General features: G+C 39.3%; 1 protein-coding gene across 6 annotated transcripts in view; it reads left to right on the forward strand.

The window, feature by feature from the left end:
* Positions 1–20,709, forward strand: part of LOC100859691 — a 100,114-nt gene that overhangs the window by 37,957 nt on the left and 41,448 nt on the right. For 3 of the 6 annotated variants that reach the window (XR_006932443.1, XR_005842770.2, XR_003072311.3), the window contains exon 3: positions 1–567. The gene's annotated coding sequence lies outside the window, so the exon portion shown is untranslated. The other 3 variants (XR_006932445.1, XR_006932447.1, XR_006932444.1) reach the window with 2 other exon arrangements.

The raw sequence follows: 20,709 nt of genomic DNA on the forward strand, positions 1-20,709 counted from the left end.
AGCAGTGCGTGGATAGTGACTTACGTTCCTGAAGAGAATGAACGAGATATCAGTTTGGAATTATTCCTGGAATTAGAACAGCATGAGGTCTCCTCTAGCAATCTAAGGTAATACCACTGAAATGCAAGAAATCCGAAGTGATGTATGTACAGCTGACCATGTACTGACAGTGTCAAGCCCAGCAAATGTTCTGTACGCCTGCAGCCAAAAGAAGAAGGAGAATGGGTAACCCCTGGGACATTGCTCCACAAGGCATGGCAAGCACACATTTCTCTCCAAGGAGTATTTATTCAGCAGAACAAAAGCTTCTCTAGGAGGTGGACAGGTTTACTAATAGTGGTAGCCCAGAATTCTGCTACCGTGAAGCACCTTCTTGAAGTCATTGCGAAGGATAGGTAGTTGTTTACCCACCAACACGGCATAACGTCAAATACAGCAGCACTGAAATCCCATTTTCCTTTAACCTGGAGTGCACGAGAGGAGGTTTCAGTTGCAATCATTTTGCATCAGAATGAGCCTGATCTAAAACGAGGGCAGAAGCAGCCCTACTGGGACTTGTACACATAAGTAAGTCAAGTACGATTTGCCAAGCGATATGCATGAAAACTAATTTTTTTTTTTTGCTGGAGAATGTTCTTTTGAAATGTTTTCTTTAAATGACTACAGCTCAAAAGCAGCAGAAAATGTACTCAGGTCTGAGAAATATCTGCCTCATTCTGCTTCCTTAAGGTTGCATTAGTTATGTATGCCCTTGTCACTTTGGGTAACAGCCTGACTAGGTATTAATTGAAGATATTAATTATTATGTAATGACTTTCACTAATTGTTTCTCCCTTTAGAGTATTTAAAAAAAAAAAATTGACTGTGTTGACAATAGTATAGTATGATGAATGGTTGTTAAGATGTCTCTAGTGTAAAATGAAATACCATTTCTGCAATTATTTTAGCAATACCAAGTCAGCATGATTTTAATAATACTATGAGTAGATTACATTCTTTTTTTTTTTGCCTTTTTTGGGTGTGGGAATATCCTTCATATTTTCAATTACTCATTAAAAACCTCCATAAAGGCACTCAAATTATTGTCAAAAACACATTTAAAAATCCTGAAACATATTGCAAATGACACAAATCCTTCATGTTCAGCAACTTCAGAAGTTTGTCTTGATTTCAGTGGGAGCTCTGTAAATCATGTGCTGAAAATCCGGGTTCCTAACAGCAAAAAAATCCTGACTTCAGAAATATAGATGGAAAAAGAAATATATATATATATATATCTTTTTTAAAGAAAAAAGCTTGAACAAAGATTTTTTTGCAACTTTATCACATATTTGATCTAGCTATCAAAAACTCATTAACAAACTCAGTGAAAGTCTTATATGCTAGTACTCACTTGTGAGAATCAAGGTTTTTTCACATCTTTTACAGAAAAATGCTGCTGCATTTTCTAACAGCTGTCTAGATTTCATTCTTGTTGCCAAGCTGAAGTGCATCAGAGTGCGTATATATACAGTTTCCATTATTTAAGAGGAATTACACATATAAATTAAAAATATATGTATATACATATAAGCACATCCCTCTCTAATTTCTGGTGGCCTCTTCTAGAAGTAAATTAATGACTTACACTGTTCTGATGTGTGTGCTTAAAGAGAACAATATTCTGTAACACAAATGCCTTGACAATTTCATACTTCATTTAAGCAGCATCTCACCTATTTAAATTCAGTGAAATACTTAATCTCCTCAGTATTTTTAACTATAGCCCTACTCTTACTCTGTGAAAGTGCTAATGAGATCTCAGACTGATTTTGGTGATCTCTTCTTAAGTATGTGTAGCTCAGTGGTCTTCTACAGTACAAATGTAAATAATGGAAACAGTAGCGTAACTAAAATAAGTAAAATAGTAAAGCAGTAAAATAAAGTCTCCTGCAAAGAAAAAAACATACATTCTAGAAGAAAAGTGAGTACCTTCGTTTAACTACAGAGAACACATAGGAATGCAGATTGCCTTGCTGTGCTGTATGAGTGCTCCTCAGGAGCAGCTTTGCTGAAGTTTCATGTAAATGTCATTGTGACCCTGTCTAAACTCATGGGGATACAGTGAAAATCACCATGTTAACCAGTAGCACTGTGTTTGTCTTAGTCTTCCAAAATAGCTAGTGTCCATTTGAGCTGACTTGGATCAGTAAGAGGTCTGGAGTTGATGTGGTATTTTTTCATTTTCCAAAGAATGGAGATTTTTTGATAAAAGGCCAACAGATATTTTGATGAAATAGGTCCAGGACTAGCTGCTGTTACTTCCAGATTTTTTTTTTCTGTGTGTCCTAATGAATCTTGAGCATTTTTTTGCAAAGTTGTATGTTTTGAGCAGGAGTGAGGCTGTTCCTCACCCAGGCACAGTCCATTCCTGGTGGCTGGGGTCTTTCTCTGCAGCGATAAGACAGAGGTAGCTCTTAATAAGAACAGGCACAAGGATCTAGGCAGAATTTGGCTGACTGAGTTCAGGACAGTCATCTAATTCATTATTGCAGTGTAACTCATTGGATTTCACATCAAGTTCTGTCAAGTAAATCTGGTGGTGACTTAATGATAGATATGTGTATAGAGAATCAAGTATATCCCACATAAGGATAATTTTTTTTAAAAGCAAGGTTGCTGAGCAAAGTTCTGTCCTTCCTAGTGGTGACATAAGCAGCATCTTCTGCTGGCATGCTGCCACCACCACCACAACCTACCACACTCTGCTTGTAAGCTTCAGTAATGAAATTAAATGATCCCATGACAAAATGACCTCTCCTGTATTTTGTAACATATTTTAGTAGCCACGATGAAAGCAAATGGTTCAACATGTATCAGAGGTAATCCCAAATGCCTTCTTCTTGTATCTTTTCGTATCATAACCAATTTTTAATCTTAATTTTCTGATTAGTAATACTCGGCACTATCAGACAAACTCCTATCAGTTTTGGAAGGTATACATGTTACGTGAACAATTACTCCTTTTTGTCATCATTTTATGGAAAAAGAGATAGCATGCATGAATATATGCGATAAAGATAAAAAGACAAGCCCTTTCCCTGCATAAAGACCTTGGAAAGCTCTAAATTTGGAAGTTCTTAGTAAGCCCATATAGCAAAAGTTTCATTAGGACAGAATTGTGCAGTCGAGCTTTTGAAGTGTAAGAATTAAAGTATCCTTTGAAACCCTTATGATGTTATTACGTACAGTTCTCACTTATTCAGTGAATGGAGGTGGAAGGTAAGATCTTCAAAGCTGTAATGCAGGTGTCTTTATATAAACGGAGTCACCAATAATTGAATTTGGGCACCTTCTGTACATAGTGGACAGGGCAGTGAGATCACCAGGCTCTATTCCCGGTACTGTGGTGGGCTTGACACCACCCTTAAAATGTGCTATGAACCCACCTGGCTTCTTTCTGTAGATGGACAGGATTGGAGTTTTGCAACTTCAAGGGAATTTCACTTGCAAATTGGGCATTTATTTTCTACCTATGACAGTAGTTGTAGGGGTTAATATATAAGCAGTAAACTACAGGGGCTATAAAATAAGCAGAAGTCTTCTGTGTGTGTAGAAAAGAAGGGAATAGACTTTTTTTTCCCCCTGAATCACAGCCAAATGTGCCTTCCTTTTGTAAACATCTTTTGTAACATCTTTGTTGGAAACAGGGATGGTGGATTGGGTACACCATCAGCGAGACTGCTGATGACACACAGCTGAAAGTTGTGATTAAAATGCAGGAGGGAAGAGATACCATTTAGAAACACCTGGACAGGCTTGAGAGGTGGGCCTTCATGGAGTTCAGTAAGGCCAAGTGCAAGGTCCTGAATCTGAATTGGGGCAGTCTCAAGCACAGATACAGCCTGGCTGGTGAGTGGCTTGAGAGCAGCCCTGAGAAGAAGGACTTATGGAGTTCTGGTGGATGTAAAGCTGGACATAATCTATCAGTGTACATTAGCAGCTTGGAAGGTCAACAGTATCTTGAACTGCATCAAAAGAGGGGGGTGGCCAGAGTGGCAGGGAGATGACTGTCCTCTCTGCTCTGTACTTGTGAGGTCCAATATGCAGGACTGCATCCAGGACTGGGGCTTCCAGCATAAGAAAGACATGGAGCTGTTGGAACAGGTCCACAGGGAGGGCCACTAAGATGATTAGAGGTCTGGACCACCTCTCCTGTGTAGACAGGCTGAAGGACCTTCGCTTGCTCAATCTGGAGAGGGTTCTGGGGAGACTTTATTACAGCCTTCTTGTACTTGAAGGGGGCCTACAAGAAAACTAGAGAGTGTAGTGGTAGGAAAATAGGTAATTGTTTTAAACTAGAGCTTTAGATTAGACATTTGGAAGAAACTCCTCACTTAGAGGGTGTTGAGACACTAAAATGGATTGCCCAGAGCAGTTATGAGTGCCCCATCCCTGTCCATGGGAGATGGACATGATAACCTTTAAGGTCCCTTCTAATACAAACCATTTCATGATTCTATAATTATATGAAATCAACATTCTAAAGTTTGTATTGTGCTTCTTTTCCCCTTTAGATGATCTATATAATTTCCTTCACTATTCAGGGAATGCTATAAATATTAATATATGTATAGAAATAAATTGAGAAGACAGCATCTAGTGCATTTTTAAGCAAGGGGCAGCAAGAATAGCAGAGAATTCTGTCTGAAGGCTGCAGGATCTGCTCTTATTTTCAAGGGTGCTTTTTTCAGCATTACTTCATAATCTGTACTGTAATGCTGTGATTAAATAGCTAAAAGCTTTGTGTTGTTTATGTGTCCAATACAAGAAAGTAAATCTAATGCAACAGGGAAGTCATTGACTAATATGCACTAATTCCATATCATTTAGCATCCCAGCTGTCATGACACCATGGCTTTTGCTGGTAGCTCAGCCACCGTTAATTACTTCTGGAAAATGAGGATGGAACTGTTAAATGTACAGTTTCAGTCCAGACTAACAGTACGTTAGCATTTAGTGAATAAAATTGCTTAGTTCTGTTTTCAGAAAATGTCACCATCTACTTAGAGGAAAACAGCGGCATTTGCTTTTATACAGTATTTTCTCTAATGCATTATAGAATCATAGAACCATGGGATACCTTGACCTGGAAGGGACTCTTAAGGATCATCTACTTTAACTCTTAGCAAAACTTGTCATTCATACTCATAAAAACGAGTGTTCCAGCTATAGCATGAGTCCAGTTCGAAATGGGAAGTATGTTATGCTACTTACATAGCCAAATAAACAAATCTTTATTACAGCTGTTTATCAAGTACCTCTAAATAACAGGCATATCAAAAATAGTTATTGTACATAATATTTAATATTTTACAGAATATAATTTTCAAGCAGAGATATGTGTTTATGTTATACTTAAAAAAGCTCTTATATTATTGCTTTATTTGTTGTTGATACTTTGCTCTGCTTTGTATCTTTCACTCTGGCCTTGTAACTGGTGCTAACTTCTCCAGCTAATTGCCCTTCAAATCACTGCAGCAGAAGATAGTGTGGCCTTGTGCACAACACTTCCTCTACTATTCCTTAAACTCCCTGTTCATTTTCTAGTTGTGTCACTTGGTTTGTTAAATGCTGTACACCTTTGTATTACTTCCTAATCATGTGCAACCTGAGCAGATGTTCTGCTACTGATTATACATTCGCTTCTGTCCCTATATTCCCCAAATTGACACTCTTCATAATCACTTACATACTGCAAGAGGAGATTGCTTTCCTAGTCTCATAAGCTTGTGGTGGGAATAGGTATGGGATGGTATGGTGTGTGGATGGGTTACTTTCAGGCTTGTTTTACTCATCTCAGCTTTATTTGCAGAAATGCCAGCTTGGAATCACATGATGACTCACAGACACATTTCCTCTCTGAAATTCTTCCTCAGCTGACTGATTTCTGTCAGCTTCATGGTAGTTTAATGAGGGAAAGCACCCTGTCGGCAACCTTCCAGGATCTTGGTCCTCCCAAATTAGCAGATGTACAATCCCAGGGAGGGCATCTGTGCAATGCACAATTGGACAAACAGCACTGCAAAAGGCCACATAGAAGTTCAGCATTTTGCTGTGGGTTGAGCTTTGAAGCTCTGCAGCATGTCTCTTTCAGCAGCTGGGAGCAGGATGTTCACTGGTGAAAGACTGGAGAGATAGACTGAGATCCTCAGCCCCCAAGGGCAGTGCCAAGGCACCCTTCCCACAACTGTCACTTGAGAGTACCTTTTGTGTAGGAAGGATTTTCCATAATAAGTTGGATGAGGATATGGTCTGTGCATCTCTCAATGAAGCAGAAATATCACAATGTTTGAATTATGATAGGCTGAGTTCTTTTCTTGGTTGTTTACATATTTACTCACATGCTGACTTTATTCTGACTGAAAACTGCTCCTGTAAACTCTGGTTCTAATACTTGAGTTTGATATTATTGCACCTTCATAGGAAGAACTGCTAGGGTGAGATCTGGAAGGGCTTCTTTGGTACCTCAGATCAAAAGTTTGCAAAAATAACCTTTTATGGTAGGATGAGAAACATACTTTGACTTCCTAGGCGGACACCAGAGAAAGGAGGTCATTCTGAGGGTCCCCTGTTAGTTCATGGTGAGAGCTCATCTGAGGCAGCCAACTGGAACTCCCATCTTCTGAAGAGAACCTTCCAATGGTATTTCACATGCACTGATAACAAAGAATGGCTGTTGGGAATCCTGCATGATAGCATGCATATTGAGACCAAATCTCTAGGCTTGGCTTTTCTATATCATTTACAGCTTCTGTGAAACACAGAGAGCACAGTTTAATTTCTTGAGAGTCTGCATGTGGAGAATTCCTACAGGCATGGGTCCAGAGCCTGTAGGCCAGAGTTCAGATGTGATGGCTTGCTTCCTGCTCTGAGGACTATAAGCCCCCAGATTCATACTCCTGGGCTTCATCTTCCAGTTTTGTAGACTAGGCCCCATACAAAAAAAATGTTATGAGAACAGGAGTTATGGCTATATCTCACATATACAACCATAGAATGGTTTGGGTTGGAAGGGACCTTTAAGATCATCTAGTTTCAACCCGCCTGACATTGGCAGGAACACCTCCTACTAGACCGGGTTGCTCAAAGCCCCATCCAGCCTGGCCTTGAATGCTTCCAGAGAGGGGGCATTCACAGCCTTGCTGGGTAACCTGTTTCAGTGTCTCACCACCCTCAAGAAGAATTCCTTCCCAATATCTAGTCTAAATCTCCCCTCTTCCAGTTGAAATCCACTTTCCCCTCATCCTGTCACTACACGCCCTAATAAAAAGTCCCTCCCCAGCTTTCCTGTACACACCCTTTGGGTACTGGAAGGCCACTGTGAAGTCCCGCAAGAGCACTCTCTTCTCCAAATTGAAGAGCTCCAGTTCTCCCAGACTGTCCTTATAGAGGAGGTGTGTCAGCCCTCTGATCATCTTTGTGTCCCTCCTGTGGACCCACTTGAACAGTTCTATGTCCTTCTTGTGTTGGGGGACCCAGAACTGGACGCAGCACTCCAGGTGGAGTCTCATGAGAGCAGAGTAGAGGGGCAAAACCACCTCCCTCAACCTGCTGGTCATGCTGCTCTTGATGCAACCCAGGATATGGTTGGCCTTCTGGACTGCAAGTGCACGCTGTCAGCTCATGTTGAGTCTTTCATCAGCAGACTCCCCCAAATCCTTCTCCTCAGGGCTGCTCTCAAGCCATTCTCCACCCATTCTGTATTTGTGCTTGGGATCGCCCTGAACCAGATGGTGGGACCTTACACTTGGCCTTGCTGAACTTCATGGGGTTGGCATGGCCCACCTCTCAAGCTTGTCCAGGTCCTCTGGATGGCATCCCTTCCCTCTAGCATGTGAATTACACCGCTCATCTTGGTGTCATCAGAAAATTTGCTGAGTGTGCGCTCAATCCCACTGTCCATATCTTCTACAAAGATGTTGAATAGCAGTGGTCTTAGCACTGATTCCTGAGGAATGCCACTGTTCACTGCTCTCCACTTGGACATAGAGCCAACTCTCTGAGGCCGACCATCCAGCCAACTCCTTACCCAGTCTGTTCATCAAATCCATTTTTTTCCATTTTAGCAACTGGGATGTCATGCCAGACAGTGTCAAATGCTTTGCACAAGTCCAGGTAGATGATGCCAGTTGCTATTCCTTTATGCACTGACACCGTAACTCCATCATGAAAGTCCACACCAAATTTGAAAGATATGAAATATGATCTGTGCGATCAGGGCGATAAATATTTGGAACAGAGTGAGAATGGCATAGCAATTAAAAGTACCTCACAGTGCATTAGTTTATTTTAAAGTATGTATAGTATAAGCCTTTGAGCCAGGTCATGGTGGCAGCTCTGAGTCTCCCCACAGTTTCATCTTCTCCAGACTAAACAGGACCTGTTCCCACAGCTGTTCCTCATATGTTGTTTTCTAGTCCCTTCTCCATCTTCATTGCTCAAGCAGCTCAATATCCTTCTTGTAGTGAGGGGCCACAAACTGAACATGGTACTTGAGGTGTGGTCTCACCAGTACTGCGCTCAAGGAGACAATTCCTTCTCTTGTCCTGTTGTTAGCCACACTCTTTCTGGCACAAGCCAGGATGAACCTGCCTCATGTTCAGCCTGCTGATGTCTGGTACTTCCCATCCTCCTTTGAGAAAGGAAACAACTTTTGTCTTCTAAGACGGAAGTGAGGTTGGTGGAACTGCATTTTAAGACTACAGAAATTATTGTTATTTAGAAAGAAGCTTAAAGATTTGTATTTGATTAATTTAATGTTTCCACAGAATATTGGAAATTAGACAAATAATTGACCTCATATTTCCCAGGAATATCCCAGAAGTGGAGGTACTTGGTATCACACAAGATGGAACTCAAATAGCCAAATTATTCTTTCCTTTTACATCCCAGAAGCCTATAAAGAACAAAGATGTCATTATTATATATCATCATCAAAATTATCATTATTATTTTGATTAAACTGTACTTTCCTCAGTGTGGGCTCAGTTGTACCCCTTGTTGCAGCCAATGGGATTTGACCATGCCCTTCTATGGGGGTCACATTAAGAACTACAGCAGCTGCTTCTGGACAGAAATTAAGGAACTGACACTGAAACCTCCCCTCTGGTGGGCAGATACACTGAAATCAGTGAATTAAACTGGATGAATCAGACTCGAATTTCCATCCATCAAAATATATTTGGTACAGTATAAGAAAAATCTGAAATGAATATAACATGCTTGTGGGATACGATCTTTTTGTTTTGAGATACAAGGAAAGTGGGAACCTTTGGAAAGGAGGGTTTACTGCCCATATTGAGCCTTAACTTCCAAATTCTGAAATGTATTTCATAACACCTTATTATCAAAATTAATATAGCTATATATATAGTAGATATCTCACTTGTCAGAAATAAACGGTTACTTCTTAATCGTTACATGTCACTAGTCAGTTTATTTATCCTGTTAAAAATTGAAAACCTGAATGTATCATTAAAACCAAAGATTTTGTGTGGCAGCTTAGACATTGGCTTTTCATTTTTTAAAATAGTAATAAGTTTGTTATTATTTTATAAACAAGAACATACATCTGTTTTAAGACTGAATTACGTTGGTAAATGAAATTTTCATCTCTGGTGGTTGGAAAAATTCTAAGGAAAAGAAAAAGGAAAGGTCTCTGTCTATAGGTTTTGCTTCGTCACCCTTTTGTACTCCGCATGAGAAGAACAAAGGCTATATGTATAATGAGGCCATGCAAATGAACTGAAATCAGCAGAAGTAGAGTGGGGGATGGGAAGATGTAAAATATGGCTATCAGTATAATGACCAAGGAGTAGAGAATTTAAATGTTTAATGCTTACACATTCGAGTTCATTTTTCTGTCATCTTTTTGAAATGTAGACTGAGGCTTTTGAAAGACCACAATGAAAAGAATTCTGTTTTGGACCTAAAGGATTAATAACATTACTTAGCATACTGCCCAGATATACTGCCCCACCCTACAGCTTTTTACCTTTATTTTTTAAATAATAGAAGCCTGGTAATAATTAGTAGGGGTAACAGAGGAGAGGTAGAAGCCCTGGTATTTGTATTTGCAATGAGGGTTTTTATCTTGCCCTGCTGCACTGTCTGGATGCCAGCTCCCCATCTCAGACATGATGGAAGCTCAGAGTACAATAGAAGCAGAGCAACAATATGAATTACAAATACATGTATATCCTATCGCACGGCCTTTTCCTCCCCCTCCTTTAAATGAATGTAGTCTAAAAATATCCTGTACTCTAAATTGCTTTACTACTGAGGCAATGCCTTGCAAAAACACTATGCTTACTTACAGAAGAAAACAAAACCTCAGACCCCAGACAGAAGAACGTTAACGTTAATCATCTTTCTTCTGACTGTAAATTAACCATAATTTTCAACATTGTGAGTGATGTTACTGTCATTAAATCTCGTAGAGTCCCTGCTTGTGTTAAGAGCAATAGTATTTTACTTACAGTGAAATTATAGAGAATATCTCCTCACTTCAAATTAAAAATAGGGAAAAAATGTAGATATTACTTGAAAAGTACATATTGTGGGTTGTTTTTTTATCATTGTGGCTCGCTAAAATTAATTAATATCAGCTACTGGAAAATAACTGATTGTCAATTATTTGTTCACAAAAGTACTTCCTGAGGAAATAAGAAGAAAGAGAGAAAGAAAGAATAATATACCACAATAATAAATTGAAAGCATATTAAGACTATTTTTCAATTTTAGAGCCTGATTCACCAATTCACTTACAACAAATTGCTCGCATGACCAATCCATTGATAAAAAGAGGTTTACTCATGTAAATGTAGTTACACAAGTGTGAGATCTTGCAGGAGCAAGCCCTTGTCTGTAAATATTTGGAAAATACATCATTAATGAAATACAGTGTATCCTTCTGTTTACAATATGGCAATGTCCATTTGGCAGTTGTAAAAGGTGCTAATGAAAGGCCATCTTAAAGACATGAAAAATAGCTGGGTATGAATGACTTCCTTTTGAACTAGTTAAATCCTTTCTGTAGATGCTACCAAAAGGAACACTGAAATGAATCACTCTTTAGCATTTTAACTCTTTTGTGCGGAATCTTAGTGCTGCCAATGTCAGAGTGTGGAGCTTAATCTGACAAAAACTTATCAACTTTGTCATTTCCAGTGCATTTACATATAAACAAGCATATATATGTAACCAATTCATTTTACTACAGCTATTTTACACTATGGAACCTTAAGTAGGTGAAATACTAAAAAAGGCCAATCAAAATACTCTCCATATATCCATAAAACCCTTCCAACTGACTCTTAAAAAAAAGAAAGAAAGAAAAGAAAGTAAAAGAAAAGAAGAGAAAAGAAGAGAAGAGAAAAGAAAAGAAAAGAAAAGAAAAGAAAAGAAAAGAAAAGAAAAGAAAAGAAAAGAAAAGAAAAGAAAAGAAAAGAAAAGAAAAGAAAAGAAAAGAAAAGAAAAGAAAAGAAAAGAAAAGAAAAAAGAAAAGAGCAATCACACACACAAAACCCACTGCTAAATGATGGAGATGCAGGCTGCCTTACAGAATATTTTCCAGTTCTATCTTGCTTCTGATTTGAAATTCCCGCGAGAATATGGGCAGGCCAGAAATATAAGCCACAGAAACAGGGAAGAAAAAAAAAAGTAGAACATAGGGACTTGTAAATAAATCCACGGATATCAAGAAGCGGGGATGTTACGATTATGCATTTTACTGGTACACGTTGCTAGTAAAGCCATAAGGCCAGACATCATCAGCAAGATATACTGTTGTCTGCGCTGCAGAGGAGGAGCGCATATGCAAGTGTACATATGTACATACGTATGTATGTATGTAAGTGCGCATGCATGTATACGTGTGGAAGACAGAGGGGAGAGTGAGGAGGAAGAGAGAGGTGGGAGAAAGGAAGTGAGGTGGGGACAGGCAGACACAATAGAGCATAATAACATTCCTGCATGTCTAATACCTTAAAGATGCTGTGTCCCTCTGCACCCTATTGCACTCTATTGCAAGCAGACTCAGAGACTCAGTCAATATTTCATCCTTGATTCAAGTACTTTTTAACAACACCAACAGAAAAGGAAAAATGAGAAAAAAGGAAAAAATATTCCTAGTTTCAAGTGCAAGGAAAAATGAAACATTTACCAATATTTTGAAGACGTAACACTCCTTGCATATCTCACATGCTTAACCTGGTACACAAAATATTTAAACTATTTATAATTTAGTTACACGTCACACTTTAAAATCCATAGCAGAATACTAATAGTTTCAATTTATCTTTCAATAAAGACAGATTTTTAAAGATTGCCGTTTCCAAGTCAAGCAGTGAAGCCAAGCCCATAGTGGGCAGCACACATCGGCAGTAGCATTTGGTTCTTTTGGCGTTGCAGCAGCTCTTCTGGGAAAATGGGAAAATGGTATTTTTTTGTTTATGTGATGGATGCTGTGGCTTCAACAAAGAGTGACTGAATTGTCTTAACAAAGAAGGGTCGGGCTGCACACTGCTCACAGAGCAATAACCACCCTGTATCTCTCTCAAGCCCGCAATGTATGTCATGCAGGTCTCGAGTGGCTTTTGTTTTTGACATCTTTTGTAAGCTCTTAGTCCCCCTCAGCCCTCCCTACATCAAATGTCAAGTTAATTTACAGGGCGCTATTACGGGTGCGTTTCCCTGCGCTGTGGCTGCCTGCCAGCAGCAGCTGGGACCTCGTGGGGCAGAAGGACAGGAAGCCCCTGGCCATCAGTTGGGTGCTGGGAGCAACCAGCAAGGGAGCTCTCTGTGCAGGGTTGAGCCCTGGTGGCTGTTTGGATTGCAGAGCTCCAGGAGGAAACTTTGCCTTCCTCTTGTAGGTGAAAGTCTCTGATATTAACAGCAGCAACTCTAAATAAATATAATTCCTTATAAATTTAGCTTATGTGAGTACCAGGCAGATGCCTGCCACTTATTGTGTTCGGCTCCTTCGCGATGCAAAAGGAACTCTCTATCATAACTGCTGCACAGCATTTGTGAAAGGTGCCCTTTTAATTTTAGAAATTTACTTTCCATAAATTGCATTAGATATGTTATTTAAAGCAAATTAAAACAACCCTTGAAAATCTATACACAAATGCATAAGAATGAATTTATATGGGAGATGCATTTTTTCCAACAGCTGCATGCATCACGTGGTATTTTCTAAGCAGCATAAAAAATGCAAGCATCTGTTACATATGAGTAGGCACGTAGTGAATTTAGAATGTAACGTCTCCTCACTTTCGTTACCAATTTTGGTTATGCATAGAACTCCAGTCCTAATAGCTGATAGTGATAAAAACTCAGAACCCCACATTTTAATAAAATCTTAATGAAAGGGAGCCTCCTCTTTGAGTGACAGTTGGAGCAATGCCTTGACTCATCACTAATTTAAAGGAACACGTTACAGTTTCTTGAGGTGCTGCTCTCAGAACTGCTCCTCCATCAATCTGGACACAGGCTGTTGGTGCTGCCTGCAAGCTGCACAGGGGCTTGCAGGATCAGGGTATAAGCAGGTGTATCCCCTTAAACATGGCTCTTAAATCTCAGATTTTAAACTTAGCTTGTTCTGAGCACCAAGAGCAGAGGACACATGCCTCTCAAAGGATGACCTTATGATGAGGGTAGAGTACCATTAGAAAATGCACATAGGATAGAGCCCTTGCTGATGTCATTTTTCCTATTATATTTTATTCATATGAGCTTGTGATAATTTTCATTAGTCAGAGAATTGAGCTCTTGTGATTGCTTTGGTCAAAGAACCTCTTGGAAAAGCTCTTGGTTTGCACACAAGGTCTTCAGGCTTGGATCCTGGTGAGGATGGGGCAGGGCAGGCACACCTTGCCGTCTGCTGGAAACAAAGCATATTCTCAAAGCAAACAGAGAATATTCCTATGTTTGTGACTCACTGTTTTCTGAAAAGGGCATCTTAAAACACTCTCTTGATCTTCATGAATGCATTGACAGATTATAAATCCTGCCATTATAAAAATACCACATGTGGGGGCCATACTGCTTTGTACAGATGTGATGCACATGTACCCGAGCATGCTTCCAGACACACGTGCTTGTGTATGTGGGAAAAGCATTTTACACTCCCTTTGTATGCAAAGACATATCTGCAAGTTTTGTTTGCAGTGTGCCACAGTCAAATTTGCAGTGCGTACCTGTGCAGTCACTAGAAACAAGCAAATGTAAAATACAAGGCACCTTGCACCTCCATGTCATATAAAGCAAAGGCTTCCCACTTATTCCATTGTTTCAGTACCTTCTGGCTGTTTTCCCCAATTAAATTTGAGATCTTGCACAATACTGGAAGACAGGACTTTCAGTGAGGTCCTCTCCCACTTCCTCATCAGAGATGAAGGGAAGGATCGTGTTTATGTCTGTTAAAAAATCCATAGAAAATATCTTAAAAAATTAAAGAAAATGACAAAAAAAAAGTTTGTTTGCTTTTTTCCTAAGTGCAAATGCAGCGGTGTATGTAGGTACTTAAGACACAGTGAAGCGCACTCTTAAATTTTATGAGCAGCCAGTAAGATCTATTAAGAACGTACATAATTGACACCAAAGTGCTGTGCTTTCTTTAATTTGATCTGCAATATTTTTTTTATTTAGTCGTGTAGCAGCACATTAATCTCTGTTAAGGCTGAAGGATTCATACAGTACTGATGCTGCATGTTTTGTCCTGTAAAAATAATATAAATACATTTTTTTGCAAAGTAATTATCTCTACGGTAATATGCAGTAATTATCTGAGACACAGCAGGCAATTTTACAAGGTTTGTTTTTGTTTGTCTGTAAGAAGTGAGTCTTCTCAGTCTCACCATTGCATACTGGTGTGTAGGGAATACCACTGGTATCTGAGGCCTCAGAGAGCACTGCCCCTCCATTCACAAGTAACCTGAATAATTTCAAATGAAATCACATCATGAATTTGAAGGACTAGTGGATGTGCTATCTACTTAAAATGTGAAGAACAAAAATGATCATACGTGGTAATTACTACAAAACGGAATTTTTAGGTTAGATCCAAATTAATTTCTTCAAGAAAGAATGTATCCAAGCCTCAGGGATGTGCAACAGATCTGGAACGTGATTGCAGTATGCCATAGCTAACTGCACGTCATTTAATCTCTTTGTCTCAAGTCTGTGCTCAAAATAAAAATGAGAGGAGAAGCTTGCTAAATCTTTCTATCCGGTAGGTGATCAGATTACTGAGGTAGTTAGACAGATCAAACTCATTTTCAGAAGCCATTCCAAGAAAATAAACCTTTTAGCTATTATCCGTAGTCAACATAATAAAATGTAAAATATATACGGACAGACTTCTATTCATTTCTTGTAATAAGTGACATTGAGGTAAGACCACCTTAGGTATATGCACACATACCAGAGATAGCTTGAAAACCAATAACTTCATCAAGAGGCATGCTAGTAAAGCTAGGTTTCTTTAAAACATTTTGTTCAAATTTCTACCAATTCATCCTGTTCCCCAAAGAGGGCAAGGAAATATTACAAATGCTATAGAAATGAAAAAGATAAGATTTTTGTCACTCTTGTTTAATTTGATGCATGCTGCTGTCCTATAAACGTCACACTGGATAACTCAGAAAAATTACCATGAATCTGCATAATTATGCAAATTCCTGATGGTGTTTTGCATAGAATGAGCAGCAGGTAGAATGGGGAAGCTGCAGAGGGAAGGGCTGAGGACAGACTGAGTGGTCTGACAGGCTAACAGTATTGCCAGCATCCTCCAAACAGATCCCACTGCAGTTCTCTTCCTCTGGCTTTCCCAGACTAGAGCCAATTCCCAATGCTGATCCTGCTGTGCTTGTGATCCATTGATGTTTCAGTGCTTTGCTGCAAAGATACTTTGCAAACATTGATTTAATATGATATTGCACCTCCCCTAGCCAAAGCTAATGCTCCTGGGTGAATGAATACATGAGCAAGATGCCCTTAGCCAGGCTCCATAATAAAAGGTGTTTTGAATATCTGATTCCTGTTGAAGAAAATGGGAATTGTGTAATTGGAGTTCTTGAAGGATTGTTCACTCAATCCATAAACCAGAGGAAGGTTAGCCCAAATTTGGAGGACATCTGTATATAAGGTGTCTTGCAGAACTACATCCCAGCAACGTGGCCTTTCTGAGGCAGGTTTTAATATAAACACATGCTAAAAGCTGTGTGAGCATGCATGCCTGAATAGGTACTGCAAAAGCAAGCATGCTGAGAAGAACGCACATGAAACTTTGTTAACTTTATACTGATTGTTAATTAGAAGGCTGGAAAAGATGTACATGTTTGCATCCGTCATTCTGTGCATACTCACATCTGGAGATAGATATGTGTGTACCTATAAATATTTTTATTTAACTGTGAGTGAATTTATACGTTCTCAGGGCTGAGTGTACTTGAAAAGAATTAAAGCACTGAAAGCAGTTCTCAGGTATTTCTGACTCCAACACTTGTACATATTTTCTGGGAAATGCTTGAGAAGTTTGCCAGTCATGAGGCTACTGTCATTTTAGTTGTTGTGATGACTCATCTGCAGAAGGGTATGCTGTACATAGACTCAGTGTGAGGCTTTGCTTTACTTATGTATGCTACATTTAGCTATCCATCAGCCATATGATGCTGTTCTTGTGCTTTAAATGCCAATCCTCTAAAGAAATAGGAGAACCCTAATTGAATGATCTGTTTGCTGTACTGCAAAAGCTGTGCAGAAGATGTACAAGAAAGGTCCATGACAAACCTCTATTTTGAATCCTTAGACGTATTTTTTATGTTGGCAGACACAAGAGAATGCACAGTGTTTTGTATGGAGAAGTATCTGATTTTAAACAACAATATTACAAATTCTCTATATTTTCTTCTTTGGACTGACAAATTTTGCGCAAAGGTGACTTGAGAATTGTTTACAGTGCTCAGCTTCTGACCAAGGGTGCTCTGCTGTGGAAATGCACAAACTTGCACCATATAACAACCCATAGTCGTATCAATACTGGCACATAAAAACACACTCTTGTATACTCAGATACTTCATTATATTCACCAAAACTTGGATTTCAGTGTATTTACTTCCAGGTACTGACTTTTTCCTGCCTTACTGGCAAAGGGAGTAGAAAGTGTTTATGATGTATTTGAATTGCAAAAATAGGACTGATTTCACAAGGACTCCACCATCTGAGAACACAGTGAACACGTCTTCTTTCCTTTTTTCAGTTTTTAGGATTGTTATCACATTTAATTTTTTCTCATTCCACAAAAATTAAAGAATGCATTTCGCTAGGAGCCTTAGCATTACATTTTCAACATGTAATGACCCAATGTCTTGATTTAAGCCCTGCCTAAGTGAAGTGTCTTTATGTAATGCTTCTGCAGACTGAAAAGGATTATAAGCAAAAAAGCCTACTTGGAGCAATTATCCTGATGACGTTGTCTGGCTCTGTGTTTACTAGTCAGAAGCCTGCTGTTGTGATCACAGAAGCTATAACTGTGAAGCTGTTTATTCAGTAACTATATACACATATATATATATATGCATATTATTAGTATTAAGTTAAACAGCAGCCCTTTGGTTTTTTTGGGGGGAGAAAGGTCGCTGGAGTCAAATGATGCCTCTGAATGACAGTACCTGCTGTACAACAGCCTTAATGCCCATATGAATGCAGTTTGCAGCTACAATGGGATAATGTTATTCTGTACACAAATAAGTAAGCTTTGTGAAAACACAGTCTAGGTTTGCTATCAGTCACAGAGTAGTTGAATGAATTCTTAGAACTATAGTTACTGCAATCACGTACATGTGAGAAAAAAGCAAAGTGCAGTGGCATGATTTCATGGGTGATAATCTGTCTCTTAAAGGCACTCTGGTTATATTTCAATTATGTGGCATGCAAAAACAACACCTGGAAGCACTGTTCAGCAAATGCTAGGTATTCTAGATGTACATTACCAGGCCATGACATAACACTGCAAGCACAGGGAAATTAGATATTCTGTGTGGTGCCTGCAAGTAGTGCTTCCATCTCCACATTTCATGTGTTTTAGATACATGATGGTTAGTGCCAAACCTATGGGAAGAATACAAAGGTAGAGTAACTCTGTGCTTGGAAAATTCTCACTGGACAGTCAGTAATACTGCATTCTTCAATTCCCAGAGAGAATCAACCCAGATTCTCATGCATTTTATGCTCTAAATAATTTGAGGAAAAAATGGATTGAATACACGAAGCCCTTCCAGGACAAGATTATTGACATATTTTCAAAATATATACTGTGATTATGTCTCCTTTCTATACTTATTTTATTTGAAGGCAAAAAATATATATAAATTAAAAAAAAAAAATTGTCCCAAGCTGCTTACAGAATGAGAAAATATTTTTAAAAAGTGAAAAGGGCATATATGTATATGCACACATGCATGCACAGTTACTCTGGTATAGATATACAGCTATACATATGTGCTAACCTCACCAATTTTCTATGCATGAGTAACTGTAAGATTTTCATGTATGACAACACTGCTTCTCTAAAAAATGAATGATGCACAGAATAACATCAAGCATAATATGGAACAAAACATTCATTCTTATAAGGATTAACCAAAAAAGAAACAACTTGTAAAGTTCATGTTCTTTGTTGTCTTTTACTAGGAAAGACAAGAAAGCAAAAATCCACTGAGATAGATAGTTACAGCGAATTATTTAATAAGCTTTTAAACATATAATCTCTTACTTACTTCTGTAGTCCTCCCTTGAATTGTCTCCACCAACACTTATTTAGTCGCTGACACTTAAGATAAGTGAAAACTATAGCTAGCATCAGACTCCGAAAGAAACATTAAGGATCCTAACAAAATCACTGGAGCAATCCTGCATTTACAGGATTGCATTTACAAAGTGCAATTAGCATTTTGTAGCTAATCTGGCTGATGAACTCAGGAGCAGGACACCGTTACAGGATGCCCTCAGATTCAAGGATGTGCTCAGATGTGAGCTCTTTGTTGAGTGAGAGAGAACAGGAAATACGGTGCAACGGGTGTCAATGAGTTCTGCTCAGGCCACTGCAGAGCCGAATGAGGTGGCCAACTCCAGAAGTGCCAGTGGTGCCTTGTGCTGAGCAATGGATGTATTCCTTAGTTCCCAAAGCAGAAAGCTTTTGCAATCCCTTGAAGATTTTCAGTGTTTCTCCTGCTGGGGCCTGCTTTGAAAGTACCTAATATTTAGTGCACTCCTCAGGCAAATCAGTCACTTTTTACAAGCTAGGAATGCTAGTCAACCCCATCAGGGCTGGTTTGGGAATTCACAGAGAGGACCATAGTTTTTGTACCTTTACTTCCCACCATACTTCATGTTTGGCACTGGTATAGAAATCTGGATAGCAACAGTGTCTCTTTCTAGATCTCGTGTTTTCCAGCAATGATTTGTATTTTCTTGTTTTGTTGTTTTATGATAAGAGAAATCATTGATAAATAACTGAGCTATACCTTGGACACATCTATGCCCACAGCCTTCTATCACTCAGCTTCCCATCAAGTTCTATTTTCTCAGAGTTCTTGTTCTGTATTCCCTGACATTTTCCCCCATGGTCTTCCTTGCTGTTTGTTGTTGTTGTTGTTGTTTTTTGTTTGTTTGTTTTTGCCAGTTTTGTACACACTTCACCTTCAGAGGCACTCCCCTCACTCCCTGCCTCCTTTCCTTCACTTCATCTCAGTTGTTTTCTTTCTGCTCTATCACCTTCCGTATCCCTACAGCTGAAGACTCCCTACATTTCTCTGTCTCTCCCACATGAATTTATTTCCTTGCCTGCTGTTTCCCGCATCACTCCTACTCTCTATAGCACCTCCCCTCTTTGCTCCCTTCTGCCCTTGCAGCAGTACCCGGCTGCTCACCCCTGGCCTCACTCCTAGGGGATGTGCAGCCCTTCATGCTCTGCTTCCCATGAGTGCTGTCCTCTCCTGCAGCTGCTCAGTGCTCTTCAGGCTGGTCCCTGGGCTTTGAAGTCTAATTAGGAGCCACTTGTTTTTCCATGCAAGTGCCCTAGATGCACCTGGCTGCTTTCTTTGGTAGGAGAGGGCTAAAGAAAGCTTTTGGCAGCTGAGGCTCAGCTGAGGCTGAACAGCATTAAGCTGTGCAATCACATTTAAAAGCATTGCCCATGTGCTTGTTTTCAACACGCAACTGAGATGTTTATTCCACAAGTAGTTCTGTATATATTCTTTATGTTATGAGCAATACATGTACAGCAGACTATATTTCTATTCCTGCATCCTCACGTACCGCAATTTATAAAAACACCATGGTGTTGTATTTTAATATATGATGCAAGCAGGAAGCATGCATCTCTATCAGAAATACTGATCAGTGCTCCTAAACAAAGTATTTCATGGCTGCTGCACTGATACTTGGAGGAAGCAGCTTTACTATTTTATGAAGAGTGGTCTGTTTTCAGACAGGACCACATACTTGTGTTAGACCAGACCTACTGAGAGTGTCCATGTGTAGGCTAACAAAAACAAATGTCCCAGCTGTGGGCATTGCACTGACTTAGAAGCCCGAATTTAATTCCTAAGTCTCGCCGTATTTAAAAGTTAATGCAGCTACTTACATGCTCTGCTAATTAA

The sequence above is a fragment of the Gallus gallus genome, chromosome Z (assembly GCF_016699485.2).
Source record: "Gallus gallus isolate bGalGal1 chromosome Z, bGalGal1.mat.broiler.GRCg7b, whole genome shotgun sequence".
Classification (NCBI taxonomy): Eukaryota; Metazoa; Chordata; class Aves; order Galliformes; family Phasianidae; genus Gallus; species Gallus gallus.